The sequence below is a fragment of the Carcharodon carcharias genome, chromosome 22 (assembly GCF_017639515.1).
Source record: "Carcharodon carcharias isolate sCarCar2 chromosome 22, sCarCar2.pri, whole genome shotgun sequence".
In the NCBI taxonomy this organism is placed as follows: Eukaryota; Metazoa; Chordata; class Chondrichthyes; order Lamniformes; family Lamnidae; genus Carcharodon; species Carcharodon carcharias.
Window position 1 is genome coordinate 48,261,973 of NC_054488.1, and position 23,458 is coordinate 48,285,430.

Here is a 23,458-nt window from a genome sequence, read left to right on the forward strand (position 1 = left end):
CGGGTGCAGCAGGTGGGCCCAGGAACGGCCACGAAACAGTCCGCTGCCCACTATAGGGCCCCGACTGTGATTTCACGTCGGTTGGCTAATTAATGGCCATCTAGTGTGAAACGTGCGCTGAGAGCCTCAGCGCTGCTGGGGTGTGGGTGGAGTGCGAGGGCTCAAGTTTGTGCATGTGCAGGGGTGTGTGTACTGAAGGCTCCCTGAAGGCACAGAGCTGCCTCAGGGAGCTGAAGAATTTCACAATGAAAAATAAAGGTTTTCAATATAAGTGAAACATGTCCCCACATGTGACTCAGCTGCATGAACAGTGACACATTAAAAATGGTGTTTATAAATTTTTTAAAAATTACTGTTGGAAACCTCATCCCACCCATGGATGAGGTTTCTTTTAAGATGCAAAGGCCGCCTGGCCTATTCGCCCTCCTGCCAACTGTAAGGTTGGACGGGCAGTAAAAAAATACAAATTAATTGCTAGTTTAAAGGCATTAATAAGCTTCTTAATTGTCAGCGGGCGCACTGCCGATTCTCGCATGCACCTGCCGACTGAAATATCGCGTGACTGCACGATGAAGTCGGGACACTCGCCCAACATCATCATCCACTATTTTACTCCCGATTGGGTTGGGCGCGCGCCCACCCGCAGGACATAGTCTTGTAACTCAAGCTATACAGTAATTATAAACACTACTATTGGGTGCAAAAAATAATTGTAATGGAAAGCCTGAAGGGAGAAATATAAATGTTGCAATCACCAAATTGGTGCATTTCCAGGTGATCTAGGTGATCTCCTGGACAATTGTAAATTTTTAAATTGAAACGTTGCATTCTGAGCAGTTTTCATATATTTGACAAATTTTTAAACTCAAATAAGACCTGAAGACATAGTGACATTTGAATTTTCAGCTTCCTCGAAGATTAACTCACCAGTCACTTTCCAGATCACCCCTCACCCCAGCTGATGGAGGCACTTTAATACCTCTAGACCTAATCAATACACGCCTCATCCAATTTCCTGCCCCTTTACAGAGCCTCTCCTCCCTAAACCCTCTTAGTTCATCCCACTTGACATTTTTTTGCTGTTTCTTTCCTCCTTTCTATTTAACCTGGCATTCTTCCACTGACCATTCAAGCTAACATTCTCCCTTTGCCTTTTCAGTTCAAGCTCATGCTCTTCTCCCCCTCGAGCTGGTTTTGTCCATCCTTTCATTCAAACTGGCACTTTTCTTCCTCCACTGCTTCCGTTCAAGTTTGCACTCAGTGCCTTCCAGTTGAGATGGCACTCACTGTCTCTGCGCAGTTAATGCTCCTGCTCTTTCCTCCCAAAGTTAACGATGGTGTGTTCTTTCCTCTTTTCCCCTCCCGCAGTTAATGTTAGCACTTTTTAAAACCTTCGTTCCCAAGTGCCGTAGCCAGGTTCTGCAGGTTTCTGCTCTTCCCTCTCCTCTTGGTTGAAAAAACATGAAACTTTGAAGAGAAACACAAATGCTGACCACACAAGATTGATGGTACGTTTCCAGGTAGATTTGGGGTCACGCTTCTTCAGAAATATAGAATATTTATTGTAAAATAAAATTTGTATTCTGGTGAGTTTTGGGCATGTTTATGCTTCATGCTCTTCCTCCTCTTCACATTGTTGCAGTCCCCTAACCTTAATTTAGTCTTTCAGAAGACATCAAAGCTGTGGAATGTCTTACCTCCCTGACTCTTTCCTACTAAAATCTTCAGGCTTTTAAAACCAAAGCTTGATGTGCTTAGCTAATCCTTATTTCCTTACCTCATCTTTTTACTTTTTTCAATCTTGGTGATGTTCTACACAATGGTTCTAAGCCCTTCACCTCAGTCTCTCAATGAAGAAATTGTGGCTGCACAAGTGGATAATCAATAGGGTATGTTGAACATTGCTGCAAAAATACAGATTATCTTCCCTGACAGACCAAATAACTCACATATACCAAAAGCATGAGCAAGTTTCTACAGATCTTACTCATAAGAGTCGATAATCTTCAGATTTTTCTTTCTGTATGTGGTTTAAAATTACTCCATTAAAATGCAAACTTAAAGTGAAATATTCAGTTGGGAAAGTTCACAAATGATCTTGTTATAAAACCAATGTTGTAGTTATCAAGGATATATGAATCGGAGGTCACAACTCAACCACCCCATACTGCAACTCAGCAGTGTAAGCCAAGTATATGATACTCTTTGTTCAATCCACATGAGTTCATGAATTTTAATTACAAGCTAGTGCAACATTTGTAGAAGCCCCGTAGTCACATTGCACTCATTTTTGTATGTTTATTATTTTTATATTTTGCAAAACAAACGACAGTTCAACTTTGCCAATAGGTGATTCACTTTTATAACATAATTATTGATATGCAAATGATAACATGTATTTTATTTTAATTCTAGGTTTGCCATGTCTTTGTCAGAAGCTGGAGGAAGTTTCAAATACAGGGATGCACAGCAGCTTTTGCTGAGGACTTCACAGCTACACTTTAGTAATCCGCATAACCTCAATCTGCAGAGTTGATGGCAGCATCAGGTTTGTTCGGTCTTTTAAATTAGATTTATCAAACTCAAGTGCATCTTCATGGGCTCACAAATGGGAAATTGTGAAACGTTCTCTCTTCAAGTTCATCTATTTTGCGCTGTTGTGTCAACATGTCCCTGTGATGTTCTGTGTGTATGTGTAACTGTCCCCCATGTCTGGTTACTTATAGGCTAAATCAAACAATCTGCAAAAGTCATGGGGTAGAATTTTGGCCTGGGTGGGTGGGCTTGGCGGGGGCGGTCAGTCCAATTAAGGCCCGCCCAGAGTGAAATGCGAGCGGCAGCGGTAAGCACTGCCTGGGCAGGGATGGGGGGGGGAGGGGAGTGCGAGTGGGGCAAACACGAACTTTGGGCATGCACGTGAGTGAGCGCTGCATAATCTCCCTGAGGCACAGAGCTGCCTCAGGGAGGTGAAGAGATATATAAGGCAGCATTTTCCCATCAGTGAACGGGTGTGGGAAGGTGGGGGGGGGGGGGTGGGGGGGGTGGGTGGGTGGGATGAGGTTTCATGAACTGTTTTAAAATCTAATAAAAATGTTTACATTTATTCTTAGACATGTCCCACCTCTTGTGATAGTGTCACATGTGGGGCCATGTTTTAAAAGTTTAAAAATCTTTTATTTAAAAGGTTAACACTGAAACAAATCTCCGTGAGGCACCGCTGTGCCTCGGGGAGATCTCTGCGCTGTATCATGTGCATGTGCAAAGGAGCAGAGGGGACCACTCAGGGAATCCCACTCCCCCCTCCGCCTGCACAGGGAGCGCTCAGCGCCTTCAGGCACGTGTCACAAGGGTGGGCCTTAATTGGCCCGCCCACATAAAATGGCGGCTTGGACTTGATCGGGTTCGCACCTGCTCCCGACTGTCCCCCGCACAACCCCCCCACCACCACCACCCCCAACCCCGATGGGGGGAAATTTCTGGCCATAAAATAATAAAGAAAATAAAAATGTAATAAAACATGTCCCTCTTGTGACTCGGTCACATGAGCAGAGACATGTTATGACTGAAAAGTTTTTATTTTGTTTTTATTTGCTTTTGGAAACCTCATCCTGCCCATGGAGGAGGTCCCCAAAACATTTTCACCTGCCCGCCAACCGTTAGGTTGGACGAGCAGCGAAAAATGTACGTTAGTTGATTACTTAATGGTCTTAACAGGCCTTTTAATTGCCGGCGGGTGTGCTGCCAGCTCCAGCATGTGTCCGTGTACCGAACTATCGCGCGACTGCACATTGACGTCCGCATGCTCAGCCGACATCAACGCGCATGATTTCACGCTCGAGGCGGGTCAGGCATGTGCCTGTCTGCCGAGCGAAACTTCCTGTCCTTGGGCTCCTTACTAGGAGCACAAACTTGCCTCTTTTTTTTATTCTCACACTTTTGATGCCCTGGTCAATTTTAGAATGAATATGGCTACCGTGACTGATCAGCGAGTTCAGCACACAATCGGCATTGAATCTGAAACCCTTCTGTTCTGTATCACTCAGTTCCAAGCTTGAACCTTGGGGAAAGATCACCTTGACTTCTAAATACGTTTCGCTGGGGAACAAACTGGAATGCTATCACCTTGGAATCTTTCACTAGTTTGACATTAACACTCAGACGTGGAGGTGCCGTCTTATTTTTCCTTGAGGGTTTTTTTGTGGTTTTCATTCCTCTTTCAAAAAACTTCCTGTAGCGAAAGAGATCATTTTTCACCTGAACAAAACAGCAGTTGTCCTCATAACAATTACCTGTCCCAGAAAGAGATGAGCTTCTTTGTGAAGTTCAAGACCGCAGTTCATAGGGAGGACAGGCTGATATAAACGTCGTCATGTCAACAACTGGGCGACAAGAGCTTTAGGGAATATGAGATGAAGTATTATGGTCTACATTCTTGCAAATCTTGCTGCAGGCAATCTGAAAAGTTGTTTTTTTAACACTGAAATATTTCTTTTTTTCTCAGTGCTAAAACATGCTGGTGTTTAGTTGATTTCATAGATGGTAGAAAGCAAGGCTGTAAATAAGAAATTAAGAAGGCTTTTAGGAACAATAATGACTTCATGAAAGTGTCACTTTTATGCACTTGTTTTAAATACTGTGAATACTGTGGAACCCATCACCAATAAATAATTACCTCGGCAAAACATTCTCTTGCAGTAAATATAAACTGTCCGTACGGGAGTTAAATTGACAGACATGGAAAATTCTTGCATAGTTCATATCTTTAGTGCATGGTCCAGTAATTCCCACTGTTTGCTGTAACCGACACTTCCAAAGTCAGTAGCAAAGAGCAAATGTGAATTGCCGCTTGTCAAAGGCTGTGCAAGTGCTCCAAATATAGCTTCAGCAGGTATCTCCAATGAGGAAATTGAGCAGCAAAGAAAATTAGGCCATGTTTGTAACCTTACATGCATTTAAGAAATGGACCTCCATTATGAGTTCAGCATTTAGTGCTGATAACCAACCTATTCGCACAATAGGAGACATTTAGAAAGCCAGTCTCTGTTTTTGGCCTAATTATTCACCTTTTGGGTGATGTTTTGTCCATATTAAATTGGCAGGTGCCACTGCTGGATGATACAATGCTTTCCACTTTTTTTTACATCCTAGAGGAGATTTACCTGGGCAAGCACACTGAATTGCTGGAGTGCAGTGAATATCAGGAAACTGGGGGATTCAGAGAGCACACTTTTAAACAAGGCCATCTAATTTTTTTCTTCCATTTAAATCAATGAAGGAAAACCAGTCAAGGGGCTTTAATTTGTATGCTCTGACTCTCCCAGTTTTCTGACTTTTACTGCACCCAGCTGATCCAGTGCATTAGGTGCAGATGCAGGAAATCCAATGTCTAATGTCACCGGCATTCTGAATTTAACACGGATGTCGAAATGAAAGCTCCCTTCATTGATTCCCAACAATGAAACTTAATCCCCAAGATCGAGACACTATTCCTGTCACACACCCATGAATGTTTTGCAATAGGCACACTTTGCCATGTCTGTGGATTCTCTTAGTGGGATTGCTACATTAGCTGCAACTGGATAATTTCATGCAGTGGGCTTCCTATCAACTGGGTTCATACTGTTCAAAGCGTTTTTAACTTAGAAGCTTCTAAGGTGGCATAGAGAGAAACAATTTCTGTCCAATCAGTGTGGATCCCAGAGTTGGCAAGACAATAACTGGACCCACTGCACTACCCAGGCACCTATCAGTTCTATATTTTGCCAAATAGGATTTGTAATTTGTGAACATTTTGAATGCTGTGGCAAATCGTCATTTTCAAAGCAGCCTTTAAGATCTCGCATTGTCTTGCACAATGTCTGTCAGGTCATGTGTTTTACATGCAAATCAGTGAAGTGACTATCACAATTATAAATGATGACCCGCCAAATAGGTTTTGAAAAGACAAACAGGGCATTAACAAACAGGACATTGAAGATTAATATGAAGACATGTTGTGGTGGATGTTGCACCTTCTTTCAGGCATAAAACAGGCACAAAGTATACCAATTTAGATGACTTACAACCCATCTGCAGGGTGATTGGTTGTGCAGCTAAATTAGGGGGACTGAATGTTTAGGTGTTCCCAATAGGTGCCTAAAACAGGCATTAGCTCACTTGAGTATGTTAATTACAGACCTAATGTTGAATGAAGGAGTCTCGTGTAATATCAGTTGACAATGAGTGGACCTGCTGTTGGGCCCCTCTCACTCAGATTCTGCAGCAACCCCTGCAGTCACCAGTGAAAAGTCAGTATCCCATTCCTGTGAAGCCAGAAGGAGCAGGTGTGCATTCCTGACTCTGCAAATATTGATATTGCCCCATCCCAGAAGTTTCATGCCATCGGGCCAAATATGGGCAAGGAAACTTGCTGATTACCATGTTCTGCTCTCCCTCACCTGATGAATCAGTACTCCTCCCCCTTAACACCACTTGGTAGATACACTGAGGTAGCAATGGTACAGAATGTACTCCTCACCAAGAGTGACTCAATAACACCACTACTGACCTCGCTTGTCCTGGAAGACAAACCTACTAGTCTGGGCTTGTTCAAGGCTATGGGCCAAGTGCTGGTAAATGGGATTAGATAGGTCGGTCAGGTCTTTCTCGCGTGTCGGTGCAGACTCGATGGGCCGAAGGGCCTCTTCTGCACTGTGTGATTCTGTGATTCTGTTGCGGGTAGTGGGAGGATGAGCAAAAAACGACTTGACCTCATCCTCACCAATCTGCCTGTCGCAGATGCATCCATCCATCACAGTACTCATAGGCGTGACCACCGCCCACTCCTTGTGGAGGCATAGTGAGGGAACCCTCCTTTGTGTTGTGTGGCACGACCAGTGTGCTAAATGGGATAGATTCAGAACAGATCTAGCATCTGAAAACTGGGCATGTATGTGCTGTGGGCCATTAGCAACAGCAAAATTGTATTTAACCTCATGGCCCAGCGTTCCCCTCACTCAACCATAACCATGAAACCAGGGGACCACCCCTGTTTCCAGAAGAAGTGTAGGAGAGTGTGTCAAGAGCAGAATGAGGCATGCCTACAAATGAAGTTCCAAGCTGGTGAAGCTACACAAGATTGCATGTTAAGCAGCAGATGCAACATTCTATAGGCAGAGCTAAGTGATTCCACAACCGTTGGATTAGATTAAAGTTCTGCGGTCCTACTGCATCCGGTCATGAATGGTTGTGGGCTATTAAGCAATTCATGGAAGGAAAAGGCTTTCCACCCTCAATGATGGGGCAAGACCAGTATGTGTCTGCAAAAGACAAGGCTGGACTGTTTGAACAGAAAATGCTGGAAAAACTCAGCATCTGTGGAGAGAGAAACAGAGTTGATGTTTTGAATCCTTTTGACTCCTCTTCAGAGCAGAAGAGTCCCCAGCATCACAGAAGCCAGTCTTCAGCCAATTCAATTCATTCCACATGATATCAAGATATGGCACAGAGCATTGGATACAGCCCAAGACCAAGGACCTCAACAGCATGCCAGCTGTCCTGATGAAGACTCGTGCTCCTTATCTTGCCATTAGGCAAGCTGTTTCAATACAGCTCTGACACTGACATCCACCAGACAAAATGGAGAAATGCCCAGGTATGCCCTGTCCACAAAATGCAAGGCAAATTGAATCCAGTCAATGATTGGTCCATCAGGCTCCTCTCAATACAAAAGCAAAATACTGTCAATGCTGTAAATCTAAAATAAAGGCAGAAATTGCTGAAAATACTCATGAAACAGCAGCAGAGAGAGTAACAAGAGTTAATGGGCTGCATTTTTCCTGTCCTGGGGAAATGTGGTTGGAGGTGAGGTGGTTTTGGAGGGGTTGCGGGGGAGGGGAGGCAGGGGAATATGTGGGAATTATGTCAGGACAGCTCCCCAAAACATTCCTGCCTTTGGGGGAATTCACAGGGGAGGTGGGCACCAGTGCTGGTTGCCCATTGCACGAAGGCAGGCAGCCAATTAGAGCACTAGAGGCCCTGCTTAGGGGGCCATTTTGTGACAGCGCTGGTATTTTCCCACCAATGGAGCAGCCTCCCAGCCGTGTGCCTAGGCTGCCAGCTCATTGGAGGTGGCCTCCCGGAAGCAGGTTGGGGGACCTATTGGAGCCAGAGGCTCCGTGCCCCAGTAATGGGGCCGCAGGGATTAAAGGCCGGAACGCCTTCACTACTCCTCTTCTAGGTGGGACTTGACTCAGGATGAGTAATGCAGATTTAGCATTGCTGAGAAGTGTGAGCCACATGCAGTGTTACTCATAAGCACACTCTTATCACTTCATACACCTTTGCTCACGTGGATTAACATAAACAAAAGCAAAATACTGCAGATGCTGGAAGTACAAAATAATAACAGAAAATGCTGGAAATACTCAGCGGGTCTGGCAGCATCTGCAGAGAGAGCAACAGAGTTTCAGGTCAAGGAGTGCACTTCAAATAAACTTTGGACAGGTATCTTGTAACTATTTTCCTGCAAAAGAATATGACTGTTAAAAAATGGAGCAAAATCATGCAGGAATTGCATCCAGCATTAAGTCTTATGCGCTGTGAATTGGGAATGGCGTGAGATGCATACATGTGCAATTAATGTTTTGCAAGTTGACTGCAAGAAGTACATTTCTCTCATCTTTGTAATCTGACAAAGTGAATCCCCCACCCATTATAGAACATGTCTGATTTTCAACATTGAAATCAGTGGACCAAAAGCAGAAGGAGCCTATAATAGGCGATTCACCAGATTAGCCTAGGTTTTGAAGTCCTCTCTGGTGCTTTGGAAGGTAGCAAATGTAATCCTGTCAATCAAGAAAGTAGGGAGAGAGAAAACAGGGAACGACAGGTCATGTAGCCTGACCTCAACGGTAGGGAAAATGATAGGCTCTATTATTAGGGATCAAGTAACAGGCCACTTGGAAAATCGCAGTATAATTATGCAGAACATTTGCAATTTTATGAAAGGGAAATTATGTTAGACAATCTGTGTTTTGAGGGTGTAACTAGTAGGGTAGATAAGGGGGAACCAGTGGGTGTATTATATTTGGATTTTCACAAGGCACTCGATAAAGTGCCACAGAAGATTACAGGTCATGTGATTTGGGCTGATTTATTAACATGGATTGATGATTGGTTAATGGACAGAATTCAGAGAGTAGGAATAAATGAGTCATTTTTGGGATGGCAGGAGTGCTGCATGTATCAGTGCTCAGGCCTTGGTTATTTACAATCTATATCAATGACTTCAGTGAGGGGACTGGGTGTGATATAACTATGTCGATACAAAGCTAGGCAGTAAAGTAAGCTGCGAGAAGGCTGCAAACTGATATGGGCTTGTTAAATGATTGGGTAAGAAAGTGTCAGATGGCATAGAGTGTGAGGAAGTGTGAAATCGGCCATTTTGGTTCGGAAGGATGGAAATACTTTCTAAAAGGTGAAACACTTGTAACTGTTACTATTCAAAGGGATTTGCGTGTCCTTGAATCACAGGAAGTTAACATGCAGGTACAGTAAGCAATTAAGAAGATAAATGGTATGTTAGAACACACTGCAGTACTGTGTGCAGTTTTGGTCTTCTTACCTAAGGAAGGATATTTGCCTTCAAGGGAGTTCATTAAAGGTTCACTAGTTGGATTCCTGAGTTGAGAGGGCTGCTATGAGGAAAAATTGAATTATATGGGCCTACATTTTCTGGAGTTTAGAAGAATGGAAAATTATCTCATTGAATTGTATAAAATTCTGAGAGGGTGTTTGCCCTGGCTCAAGAGACGAGAACTAGAAGTCATAGTCTCAGGATAAAGGAATTGGCTACTTAGGACTGAGGTGAGGAGAAATTTCCTCACTCAGAGGGTTGAGAATCTTTGGAATTCTCTACCCCAGAAAGCTGTGGATACTCAGTCACTGAGTACGTTTAAGACAGAGGTCAATGGATATTTTGACACCAAGGGGATCAAGGAATATAGGGATAGGAAAGAGGAGTTGATGTAAAGATTCAGTCATGATCTTATTGACTGAAGGAGCAGGTTCAAGGGGCTGTAGGGCTAATGCAATTCCTATTGCTTATGTTATTAAGAGTGCTTCAGCAGACCACCCATGCAGTGAATGAGAAAGTTAACCCCATAAATTTAAAAGATGCAGTTCAATGTTTATTCCAAAAAATATAACCTTCTTTCTTTTTCCCTTACTGCCAATTGTTCTCCCATGAAATGATTGATACCTTACTGGCTTTCTGTTCCACAAATGCAGGTCATACTCCAGTACCACACAAATGTGACATTCTTCAGTTGTATAGCTAGGCACGGAGTATAGGCTAAAAACAAAAAAACTGCGGATGCTGGAAATCCAAAACAAAAACAAAAACAGAATTACCTGGAAAAACTCAGCAGGTCTGGCAGCATCGGTGGAGAAGAAAAGAGTTGACGTTTCGAGTCCTCGTGACCCTTCGACAGAACTTGAGTTCGAATCCAAGAAAGAGTTGAAATATAAGCTGGTTTAAGGTGTGTGTGTGGGGGGCGGAGAGAGAGAGAGAGAGAGAGAGAGAAGTGGAGTGGGGGTGTGGTTGTAGGGACAAACAAGCAGTGATAGAAGCAGATCATCAAAAGATGTCAACAACAATAGTACAAAAGAACACATAGGTGTTAAAGTTAAAGTTGGTGATATTATCTAAATGAATGTGCTAATTAAGAATGGATGGTAGGGCACTCAAGGTATAGCTCTATTGGGGGTGGGGAGAGCATAAAAGATTTTTAAAAAATTTAAAAAAAAAAAAATTTTTTTTTTAATAATGGAAATAGGTGGGAAAAGGAAAATCTTTATAATTTATTGGAATAAAAAAGGAAGGGGGAAACAGAAAGGGGGTGCGGATGGGGAAGGGAGCTCACGACCTAAAGTTGTTGAATTCAATATTCAGTCCAGAAGGCTGTAAAGTGCCTAGTCGGAAGATGAGGTGTTGTTCCTCCAGTTTGCATTGGGCTTCACTGGAACAATGCTGCAAGCCAAGGACAGACATGTGGGCAAGAGACCAGGGTGGAGTGTTAAAATGGCAAGCGACAGGGAGGTTTGGGTCATTCTTGCGGACAGACCGCAGGTGTTCTGCAAAGCGGTCGCCCAGTTTAGGTTTGGTCTCTCCAATGTAGAGGAGACCACATTGGGAGCAACAAATGCAGTAGACTAAGTTGGGGGAAATGCAAGTGAAATGCTGCTTCACTTGAAAGGAGTGTTTGGGTCCTTGGACAGTGAGGAGAGAGGAAGTGAAGGGGCAGGTATTGCATCTTTTGCGTGGGCATGGGGTGGTGCCATAGGAGGGGGTTGAGGAGTAGGGAGTGATGGAGGAGTGGACCAGGGTGTCCCGGAGGGAGCGATCCCTACGGAATGCTGATAGGGGGGGTGAAGGGAAGATGTGTTTGGTGGTGGCATCATGCTGGAGTTGGCGGAAATGGTGGAGGATGATCCTTTGAATGCGGAGGCTGGTGGGGTGATAAGTGAGGACAAGGGGGACCCTATCATGTTTCTGGGAGGGAGGAGAAGACGTGAGGGCGGATGCGCGGGAGATGGGCCGGACACGGTTGAGGGCCCTGTCAACGACCGTGGGTGGAAAACCTCGGTTAAGGAAGAAGGAGGACATGTCAGAGGAACTGTTTTTGAAGGTAGCATCATCGGAACAGATGCGACGGAGGCGAAGGAACTGAGAGAATGGGATGGAGTCCTTACAGGAAGCGGGGTGTGAGGAGCTGTAGTCGAGGTAGCTGTGGGAGTTGGTGGGTTTGTAATGGATATTGGTGGACAGTCTATCACCAGAGATTGAGACAGAGAGGTCAAGGAAGGGAAGGGAAGTGTCAGAGATGGACCACGTGAAAATGATGGAGGGGTGGAGATTGGAAGCAAAATTAATAAATTTTTCCAAGTCCCGACAAGAGCATGAAGCGGCACCGAAGTAATCATCGATGTACCGGAGAAAGAGTTGTGGAAGGGGGCCGGAGTAGGACTGGAACAAGGAATGTTCCACATACCCCATAAAGAGACAGGCATAGCTGGGGCCCATGCGGGTACCCATAGCCACACCTTTTATTTGGAGGAAGTGAGAGGAGTTGAAGGAGAAATTGTTTAGCGTGAGAACAAGTTCAGCCAGACGGAGGAGAGTAGTGGTGGATGGGGATTGTTCGGGCCTCTGTTCGAGGAAGAATCTAAGGGCCCTCAGACTATCCTGGTGGGGGATGGAGGTGTAGAGGGATTGGACGTCCATGGTGAAGAGGAAGCGGTTGGGGCCAGGGAACTGGAAATTGTTGATGTGACGTAAGGTGTCAGAGGAATCACGGATGTAGGTGGGAAGGGACTGGACAAGGGGAGAGAGAAGGGAGTCAAGATAACGAGAAGTGAGTTCTGTGGGGCAGGAGCAAGCTGAGACGATCGGTCTACTGGGGCAGTTCTGTTTGTTGATTTTGGGTAGGAGATAGAAGCGGGCCGTCCGAGGTTGGGTGACTATCAGGTTGGAAGCTGTGGGAGGGAGATCCCCAGAGGAGATGAGGTCAGTGACAGTCCTGGAAACAATGGCTTGATGTTCAATGGTGGGGTCATGGTCCAGGGAGAGGTAGGAGGAAGTGTCTGCGAGTTGACGCTCAGCCTCCGCGTGGAAAAAAAAAATTTTTAAATTTTTAAAAAAAAATTTTTTTTAAAATCTTTTATGCTCTCCCCACCCCCACTAGAGCTATACCTTGAGTGCCCTACCATCCATTCTTAATTAGCACATTCGTTTAGATAATATCACCAACTTTAACTTTAACACCTATGTGTTCTTTTGTACTATTGTTGTTGACATCTTTTGATGATCTGCTTCTATCACTGCTTGTTTGTCCCTACAACCACACCCCCACTCCACTTCTCTCTCTCTCTCTCTCTCTCTCTCCGCCCCCCACACACACACCTTAAACCAGCTTATATTTCAACTCTTTCTTGGACTCGAACTCAAGTTCTGTCGAAGGGTCACGAGGACTCGAAACGTCAACTCTTTTCTTCTCCACCGATCCTGCCAGACCTGCTGAGTTTATCCACGGAGTATAGGCTACTTGCCTGGGAGACGTTGGGTATCACAGCAGATCGCGACCCTATCCACACCCAATTTCCATACACCTGGCCTATCACCAGGAGTTGCTTGATAGTGATCAGGAGTGGAGAACCTAGCAGATATTCTCCACTCTAGCTTGGGATACTGAAGTCATTGGTAGGACCCTTATTGCCATCCCAGCTCATATCAAATAGCTCAACTCAAAATAGGAGATCAAACCTTCTCTCTGTGTGTCTCACTCGCTGCTTTAAACAGCCAAGATGCTGGGGAGCTCAGAGCTATTTTTTGTTGGTCTTGATTAATGTATAACTGTTGGAAGTTGTCGATGGCATCATGTATTTGAAAGGCTGGACTGAAACAAACTGACTGAAAATGAATCTAAAGTACTTCCTGACTGAAACTAACTGCTAAATCATATTAGTTACCACTGCAATTGAAAAGGACTAATGCTTCTCTATTAAATTAGACATTTACCTTTTTATTCTCTCAGTCACAAAAGAATAAGGTGTGGTAATACATTTATGTTAATACATTTAAGATAAAGACTTTTTTTTTTGCCAGGAACATTACTAATACAGATGAAAGTTGTTGCCATTCCTCCTGCCTTTCATTCTCCTGCTCTTTCCTGTGATCCTAAGCAGCTTTTATTCTGTCTCTACCTGTTCTTTTATTCTTCCCCTAAGGCGGGGTGTGATGAAATGAATTCAACAACAATTGCCCAGACCTGTTTAGAAATGATTTGCAGCACATAGCTCCCTGGGTTTTCAGTCAAATGAAGTTGCCAGTTGTCACCCATAAATCACTTCAGTGTGGTTTTATTTTTTTCCATCGCGGTAATTAAAGTCTGCCGAGATTTTGACAGTTTACGAGGGTACTACTTACATACCTTCCAACAGTGCAGGTTTTGATAGGTGAGTCATAATAAGGCGGAGACCCACCTCCAGATGAACTGTTCATATCCTTCTGCCACTACTTAGTCAATGAAAAAAACATTGTGGTCCTTTAGTAATTTGTCTGAATACTGCAAAAAAAAAATGACCATGGGTGATGTGAACCTACTGATAAAGCTTAGTTGTTTCTAATAAGATGTTGCGCCAACAGAGTTTGTGCGTGTACCACGTGTGTTTAAACCACAGACCCGCTGCGCCACCCCCACCCATCCTCCCCACCCCTGACACATCAGGAATGTGCAAGAGTTTTGTTTTCATTAGGAACGTAGGGCAGGATTTTACATCCCGTGGACAGCTGTGTGCCCGACCCGATCGGGAGTAAAATAGTACGTGATATTTCGGGCGGTGTGCACGCGTGTGGGTCGGCAGCGCGGCTGCCGACCATTAGGAGGCCTTTTAAGGCCTTTAATCAAATAATTGAAAGCTATTTTTCACCGTCCGCCCAACCTTACGGTTGGTGGGTGGGTGAATCGGCCAGGCGGCCTTTGGATTTTTTATGAAACCTCATCCATGGGCGGGATGAGGTGTCCAGCAGCAATTAAAAATAAAAAAAATTTTACGCATCGTTTTTAATATGTCTCTGTTCATGTGACTGGGTCACACGTGTGGACATGGTTCTCTCATTTTGAAATTCTTTATTCTTGTTTCCACAATTCTTCTGCTCCCTGAGACATCTTTCAGGAGCATTTGTTGTGCGCCCCCCCTGCCGCATGCGCAGACATTAGCGCTCGTGCTCCTCCTGTACCCACCCCGGCGGCGCTGAGCCTTTCAGCGTGCCTTTCACGCTGGCTGGCTGTTAATTGGCCAGCCAGTGTGAAATCACGGTCGGGAGCCAATCGTGGGCAGTGGGCCCTTTCCCGGGCGTGCCCGCCGTGCCCGCCCAATAGCCGGAAAATCCTGCCCAGAGGTCCTTATTGTGAAGACTCGGGGGGCACAGAGAAAGATTAAAACCATGCTTTCATTAATTTGCACATGGCTGAAGTGACTGGTACTAACAAGTGCCAGGTAACACTTGGACCACCTTAGTACCAGGTAATGACCACCTTAAAGTGTCAAAATAATAGGGTAGTAATAGTGGGGGATTTCAACTTCCCACCATTAACTGGGTTAGTCATAGTGTGATAGGTTTAGAGGGAGCGGAATTCTTAAAATGCATCCAGGAGGGCTTTTTAAGCCACTACGTAGAAGACCCTACAAGAGAGGGGATGGTCCTGGACTTAATTTTAGGGAATGAAGCTGGGCAAGTGGTAGAGGTATCAGTGGGGGAGCATTTTGCAGATAGTGATCATAACTCTGTTAGGTTCAAGGTTGTTATGGAAAAGGACAATGATGGGCCAGAAATCAGAGTTCTAAACTGGGGGAAGGCCGATTTTAATAAGATCAGATATGAGTTGTCCAGAGTGGACTGGGAGCAGCTGCTTTTAGATAAATCTGTGTCAGAGCAGTGGGACTCATTCAAGAAGTAAATAGGGAGAGTACAGGGCCAACATATTCCAGTAAAGACAAAGGGTGGGACCAACAAATCCAAGGAACCCTGGATGTCAAGGGATATACAGGATTGGATAAAGAGAAAAAGGGAGGCTTATGGCAGATACTGAGGGCTCAAAACAGCGGAAGCCCTGGAGGAGTATAGAATGTGTAGGGGGGAACTTAAAAAGGAAATTAGGAGAGCAAAAAGGGGACATGAAAAAACATGGCAGGTAAGATAAAGGAAAATCCTAAGTTATTTTACAAGTACATTAAGAGTAAGAGGATAACTAGGGAAAGAGTAGGGCCCATTAAGGGCCATGGTGGTAATTTGTGTGTGGAGCTGGGAGACATAGTTAGGGTTCTAAATGAATACTTTGTGTCGGTGTTCACAAGTAAGAGGGATGATGTAGGTATGGAAATGAGGCAGAAGGGCTGTGATATAACTAAAGAAATTAGAGTAGAAAGGGAGGAGGTTCTAAGTGGTCTGGCAGGCTTAAAAGTAGATGAATCTCCATGAACTGTATCCCAGGCTTTTGAGTGAGGCAAGGGAGGAGAGAGCAGGAGTGCTGGAAATAATTTTCAATACCTCTCCTGGCACCGGAGAGGTGCCAGAGGACTGGAGAACTGCCAATGTGGTGCTGTTGTTCAAGAAGGGAGGAAGAGATAAACCAGGGAACTACAGGCCAGTCAGTCTAACCTCAGTGGTGGGGAAACTATTGGAAGCAATTCTAAGGGACAGAATTAATCTACATGTGGAGAGGCAGGGATTAATCAAGGACAGTCAGCATGGTTTTGTTAATGGGAGGTCATGTCTGACCAATTTAATTGAATTTTTTGAAGAGGGGACCAGGTGTGTAGATGAGGGAAATGCATTTGACGTAGTCTGCTTGGACTTTAGCAAGGCTTTTGATCAGGCCCTGCATGGGAGACTCATATGACAGTAAGAGCCCATGGGATCCAAGGCAATTTGGCAAATTGGATCCAGAATCGGCTGAGTGACAGGAAGCAGAGGGCGATGGTCAAGGGGTGTTTTTGGGACTGGGTGCCTGTGTCCAGTGGGGTTCCACAGAGATCGGTGTTGGGCCCCTTGCTGTTTGTAGTATATATAAATGATTTAAACTTGAATGTAGGAGGGTTGATCAGTAAGTTCGTGGATGACACGAAAATTGGTGGGGTGGTAAATAGTGAGGAGCATAGCCTTAGATTACAGGAGGATATGGACGGTCTGGTCAAATGGGCTGATAAGTGACAAATGGAATTTAATCTGGATAAGTGTGAGGTGATACACTTGAGCAGGACAAACAAGGCATGGGAATACACAATGAATGGTAGGACCCTTGGAAGTACAGAGGATCAGAGGGACTTTGGTGTGTGTGTCCACTGGTCCCTTAAGGTAGCGGGATAGGTAGGTAAGGTAGTTAAGAAGGCATATGGGATACTTGCCTTTATTAGCCAAAGCATAGAATATAAGAGCAGGGAGGTTATGCTGGAACTGTATAAAACGCTGGTTAGGCCACAGCTAGAGTATTGCGTGCATTTCTGGAATCCGCATTATAGGAAGGATGTGAATGCACTAGAGACAGTGCAGAGGAGATTTAGCAGGGCTGGAGAGTTTTAGTTATAAGGAGAAATTGGATAGACTGGGGTTATTTTGCCTGGAACAGAGGAGATTGAGGAAGGACATGATTGAGGTGTATAAAATTATGAGGGGCATAGATAGGGTAGACAGGAAGGAACTTTTTCCCTTGGTGGAGGGATCAATAACCAAGGGGCATAGATATAAGGTAAGGGGCAGGAGGTTTAGAGGGGATATGAGGAAGAATTTTTTCACCCAGAGAGTGGTGGGAATCTGGAACTCACTGCTTGAAAGGGCGGTAGAGGCAGAAACCCTCATAACATTTAAGAAGTATTTGGATGTGTGCTTGTGATGCCATGGCATACAAGGCTGTGGGCCTAGTGCTGGAAAATGGGATTAGAATAGTTAGGTACTTGTTTGACTGGCACAGACTCCATAGGTCGAGGAGCCTTTTTCTGTGCTGTAGACCTCTCTGACTCTATGACTCTTTAATGGGAAAAGGCCAACCACTTTCCCTTGACCTTCAACCATACTATCATCATTGAGTCCCCCATCATCAATATCCTGGGGTGTACCGTTAACCAGAAGCTTCACTGGGCTGGCCATTATCAGCACCATGGTCACAAAGACAGGGCAGTGGCTTGGTACTGTGTCACAAGTGATTCACCTCCTGAGCTGTCCAGTTTTATAAGAATCAAACCAGAAATGTGTTAGAATACTAAACAGTTGACTGGGTGCAGGAATTTGCAACAACATTTGAGAAGCTTGACAGTAACCACCATCAACAACTTACATTTATATTCAGAGAAGTTTTTCTTCGTGCAGTGTTTTTCTTATTAGACGTTTTTATTCCTGTTGTTGGTCTGAGAAATTTTAGAGGCCCATTTGAACAATTCTTTAAAAGTATATCAAATGCAATATTTCACAGTTGAGCTGACTGAATAAATTGCATGCCAGGGAGAGCAGCAAGCAACGAGGTTACCATTGCACTTTGGCATGTGTGTTTGTCTCCATTCTCCCTGGATTAGTCCCCAGCCAGTTGCAGAGCTCTCCCACCTGCAGCAAGAGCCAACTTGCGATATAGGGATGGCATTCCTAGTGGTTGTCAAGGTCACCACCTCCTCAGCTGTTATTCCTGTGGCTTATTCCCAGCAGGCACTGCAAAACCAGTTAACAGCTTCTCGGAAATGGATCAGACAGGTGACTGATGCAGTCAGCACTTTCATCATCCTTCCCATTGAAGAGCATGATGTTGGCTGCCCAACACAACCACACTGATGCCCATCCTGAAGCATAGGATTAAGGGGGAGGTGGTGGCGCAGTGGTCTTGTCATTAGACTATTGTTCCTGAGACCCGGCGTAATATTTCAGGGGACCTGGGTTCAAATCTCAGCACAGCAGTTGGTGAAATTTGAATTCAATAAAAAAATCTGGAATTAAAATTCTGACAAAGGCCTAGGCAGCAATGCCCACGCCCCATGAACAAATCGAAAGAGAACACTGACATATGGCCAACCTAAAATATAGTGGGCCACCATATTTGTGCTAAAGTGGTTTGATATGTGAAGCTCTTGGCAATTAAGAGTGCAAAATGTCTTTCAACTTACAACTTGAATATTTGTCCTTGTCCATGAAATGATAGAGTTGTAGATTGTCACCAAGTCTCAGTATGTGCTGAGGTTCTGCCTGTCCCCGGTGTTGCGAAGGATGGGTCTGGCCACGCTGCCGCGGAACGCTCCAAGTAGTTGGACTGTGCCAACCCACCTGTCCCTGGTGGGAAAATTTATGCAGAGAAACACCTTTGACCACAAGTGCATCAGGCAGTGGTCGACACGTAACGTCTTAGAGGCCCTGTGGGAAAAGGAGAGGGTGGATCCGGTGGGATAGTTCCCCGAGCAGACTGTCAAAGTCATTTGGCAGAATGCCTCATCGCCAGAACTTTCCAACAAACACCAAGACATAGCTTGGCTGGTGGTGAGAAAGGCCCTCAGATCCTTCCAACACACCAGGAGTCTCACCCCCTCTGCACGTTGCCCTCGAGGTGGCTGTGGTGGGGACGAGACCGTTGTTCACCTCCTTGTGGATTGTGCCTTTGCAAAGAAGGTCTGGAGAGAGATGCAGTGGTTTCTGTTGAGGTTCATCCCGAGCAGTTCTGTGACACAGGACTCTGTGCTCAACAGGCTGTTCCCAGGGACACACACCGAGACAAACATCAACTGCAGCTGAAGGATCATCAACTCGGTGAAAGACACTCTTTGGTCTGCCCGAAACTTGTTGGTCTTCCAGCGCAAAGAGTTGTCCCCGATCGAGTGTTGCAGACTGGCACATTCCAAAGTCCAGGACTAAGTGCTGAGGGACTAAAGCTTGGGGCAGCCGCTGCAAAGGTGCAATGGGGAAAGGTCGCAGTCTAAGACCTTTCTGCCATAGTGCACCAAGGGGCTGGGAACTGTTGTGAGCCCCTCGGGCTGTACAGCTCACAATGAATGTATGCACTGAATACTAATTGCATTGTAATTGTATTGAAGCACCTCAGAGTGCAACATGATGTATGTTGATATCTCCAATACCATTGTCTGATTGTCTGCATTGACCATATTGAAATGATTGTAATATTCATTGATTGTATTGATGCACCTTGTGATCCATGTGTAAAAGTTGAATCTGATTGTACTTTTGTGATTGTGATTTTGAAATGTTTTGGAATGTTCTTCCAGATATTTTACGAATAAAGTATATTTTTCCAAAAAAATGAAAGAGTTGTAGATTGTGTGCGGTGTTGGTATGGGTGAACCAGATAAACAGGCAACATGTTTTAGCATGAAACATTGGGCCATTTAGCTGGTATGTATTATTTTATTGCAGAGCTTTAGATTGCCTCACATCTATTCATGGGAAATATGTGGATCAGACCTAGAACTAAACCTGACTACCACCTCCTGAGGGGCATGGTACACTTTTTATATGGGGAAAGGGTGAAGATTTTAAGAAATAAAAATAAAGGATTTTGAATTGTTAAAAAAAAAGTGCCCTCCTGTGACTCTGTTACATTAGTAGGGACATGTTCTTAACGATATGTTTACATTTTTATTAAATTTTTATTTGCTTTTGGAAGCCTCATCCATGGGCATGAGATGAGTCACCAGGACCAAACATGAGTAAATTGTCAGCTTTTATTTGGTGTGTACTGTACGTGTTATACCCTATTGGCTTCAGTCACTAAAAGGGCAAAAGTTGGAACGAGCTTGGAATTTTCCAGTCCTGCTACCAAAACGCACCACACATAGCGTGAAGTCAATTGGCAAAATGTCCTGCTCCTGATGGTCGATACCATTTTAGTGGAAAAAACTGGGCCAAAGTTTGGATTCTTTAAAACGAAAATCCATAATTTGGGCCCAGTTTAGACATCTGTCAGTTCCAGAATCAATTTAAAATTCCTGGCAATAGTCTTGTGTATCTCAATATTATGATATTTTGGAGCAGCATTGAAATGATCCAACAATAGCATTATGATGCAGCACAAGTTTATGGTTAAAAAATAAATAAAATATGGGGACAATTTTCAACTGCTGGCTGTTCATTTCTTAGCCCGTTGATGTCCAAGACCTGCCTGATGTAATTTTCGAGTTGTAAATGGAACAACAGTTTACTCTGTTGCTGGCATAAAGCTCCTTAAATATGCAGATTGGAATCCTATGCTGCTTGCAGGACTCATTTTTGCAATTTTCAGGTACAATTGGAAGGGCACTTGACCATGAGTGCTCTGGCTCAAACTTTATTCCAGGAGGATTTCTTTGGGGCTCCACCTGGCCCCAATAAAATACTATGGCCTGCTGTTAGCCTATTTTGATGCCCTCACAGACAGCACTAACCCCACACCTCCAAGATGGGCTCTGCTGTATACCCCTCCAGGCGGGGCATGCTAAGAAGCCACTAATTCCATTTCCCACCCTCACAACAGTCTGATGAAGCAGGGTTTGGCACCCACAGCCCACTGACACTATTATAATGAGGTCCAAACCTCAAGATCGTTCGGGCCATCTAACAGCAATGTTAAGTGTTTGGCGCAGCTGCTCCGTTTCAGTTTTGGGTGGAAGTTGAGTTTTTTCCCCTGCGCCCCCTCCCCCTTCCATGGAAGCATCTAAAGATGCTTACATTATTTTGCTCCTGAAGGCCTTGCTATAATATCCCACTTTGTAAATTGACATAAGTTTGGGTTACGCAAAAGATCCAAATTGAATGCATTTCACAATGTTTACACTCTCTTGTGCCATGATTCAGTTTGTGCTTTCGACAGTCCAAAAATTAATGACAGGGGATTCATATTAGGCCTGCCACACTATTCTAACAGAAATCCTTCAATTTTTAAATGACTTTAAACTGAGGGTGAGAATTAATTTCTATAGTTAAATAAAACAGGAGTAAATACTTGAGCATTGTTTACGCAGGTGATTTTCACGCGAATCAGCAGGAAATTAGCAACAACTGTGACTGTAAATCCGAAGCTTCAGTTCAGGCAAAACTGACAACAAAATCTAATCAACAGCCACAAATAAAGTTGGTCTTTGCTGGTCGTACTATAAGTACCACCTTTCCGAGTTATGTTGAAACAAATGGAAGCTGTGCTTTTGGTGCCACAGCTTGTTTGTGACATGCAGTGCTGTCACGAATAGAAATTTATTGAAGCTGAATATTTGACCCCTCTCAGGTCAATTAGTCAATTATTCAACCCATTAATAAAATTAAATCAGAAAGTGACAGCTGATTCATTCCTCGCTATTTTTGGAGGGGTTTTGGTGAATTTAAGGTATAGATCCAGGCTCTTTGTATGGATATGCCCCATCATGTGTAGCTTCTCATGTACACATGCATGAACAGTCAGCACTTAAAAATCAGAGCTTCCTACAATAGCGCTCAGTAGCAACCCTACAGCATGATGACATCATGGAAATGCCACATGCAGGTTTTGGTGGGTGTTATAGACAGCGGATGCACTGGTGATGACACCGAAAACATCCCCAGGCTCCTGATTCATTCATTATTCAGCTAGATACAAATCACTTGTGCACACAAAAAAACAAACTTGTGTAATGATTGTGCAACATCGTACACTGCCTGAGATTGACAAGTTGTTCTGAACTGCTGGTGACACTGACCAGAAGAAACATACATTATCTAGTGGTAAGAAATGAATACCTTTGTTCTTGGGGCTGTCTCAATGAGATCACAAAGCCAGCATGAAATTCTATCAATGTATTTCATCTCCCCGCCAGCATGAACAACTGTAGATTTAAACTTAGTTTGCAGAAATGCTTTTGTTTGGTTAACGTGAAGATTGCTAATCCTGGTTAAACACTCTTTTCAAAGAGGACTTTGTTTGCCAAAAGATGTTTTGCATTCGGATAAATGATAAAGACGCTGAGGTCAACCATAAGACAACACCGTTTCTCTTCAATTCAAATTGTTCACAACTACTTCAGAATTGTACACCAATCTATATAATAAATATATTATCAATCCTCACACTATAACTATGCTGCTAGTGTAGGGGGGCAATATCAAGAATATCCAACCTGCTGAAATCAATTGGAAGGTACAGCCTTTTGCATATGCTCCATTGATTGTGTAATTGCTCAGTCCAGATTTCAGGTTTCAAACTTATAAATGTTCTTTCCATTTTTAGCCCTTGTTGGCCACACACCAGCACAGTCATCTTCCAGTCAGGAAGGCAACTTGGTTTTGGCTACAGAAATCACCAGTTCCACTCCCATTGGATTGGCTGACCTGAGGTCCAAACAGGGTGAGTAAGGCAGTCTCAGTTTTTCCTCTCATGAGTTGGAATGTCTCACTTCCATGCTGCACTCTTAGTGGCCTGACAGAAAACTGCCAAGACTCAACTTGGAGCTCAGCTCCTCAAGAGTAGAAGTTCCTCTGTGAGCAAAATTGTCCAGGTGTTTATAAAGAATGAATTTATGGCTTCACTACAGAAGGAATCTTCCCTGAACAGATGGCAACAAGAGAAATAAGTTGCAAAATTGTTGGGCAAAATCTGGGGTTAACCAATCATTTTAATCCCCAATTCCTGCTCTGACATTTTGATATTTTAAGTCCTTTTATTCATACAACTGCCCAAACACACCTATTTTCATATATGTTCTCAATCCAAATTACTTTTTTAACCTTTCTACCCTATGGGAGTTCTTTCAAAATAAACTAGGCATGCAACCATTTACAGTGCCTATTAGTTTGATTTATTGGCCGTATATAAGAGACTGTAGGAAGTTCACAGTTCTGTGGAAACCCAACCCTATCTGGGTTGTTTATGGTTAATTGCCTGGAGAAATATAGTCACAAAATAGGTAGTCAATTAATCAGTGTATG

The 23,458-nt window shown here is 44.0% G+C and overlaps 1 long non-coding RNA gene across 1 annotated transcript in view; it reads left to right on the plus strand.

The window, feature by feature from the left end:
- Positions 1-22,860, plus strand: part of LOC121293748 — a 43,073-nt gene extending 20,213 nt beyond the window's left edge. The window contains exons 2-3 of the long non-coding RNA XR_005946593.1: positions 2,416-2,548; positions 22,761-22,860. This is a non-coding gene — a long non-coding RNA (uncharacterized LOC121293748). The remainder of the gene's footprint in view (positions 1-2,415; positions 2,549-22,760) is intronic.
- Positions 22,861-23,458: the final 598 nt, after the last annotated feature.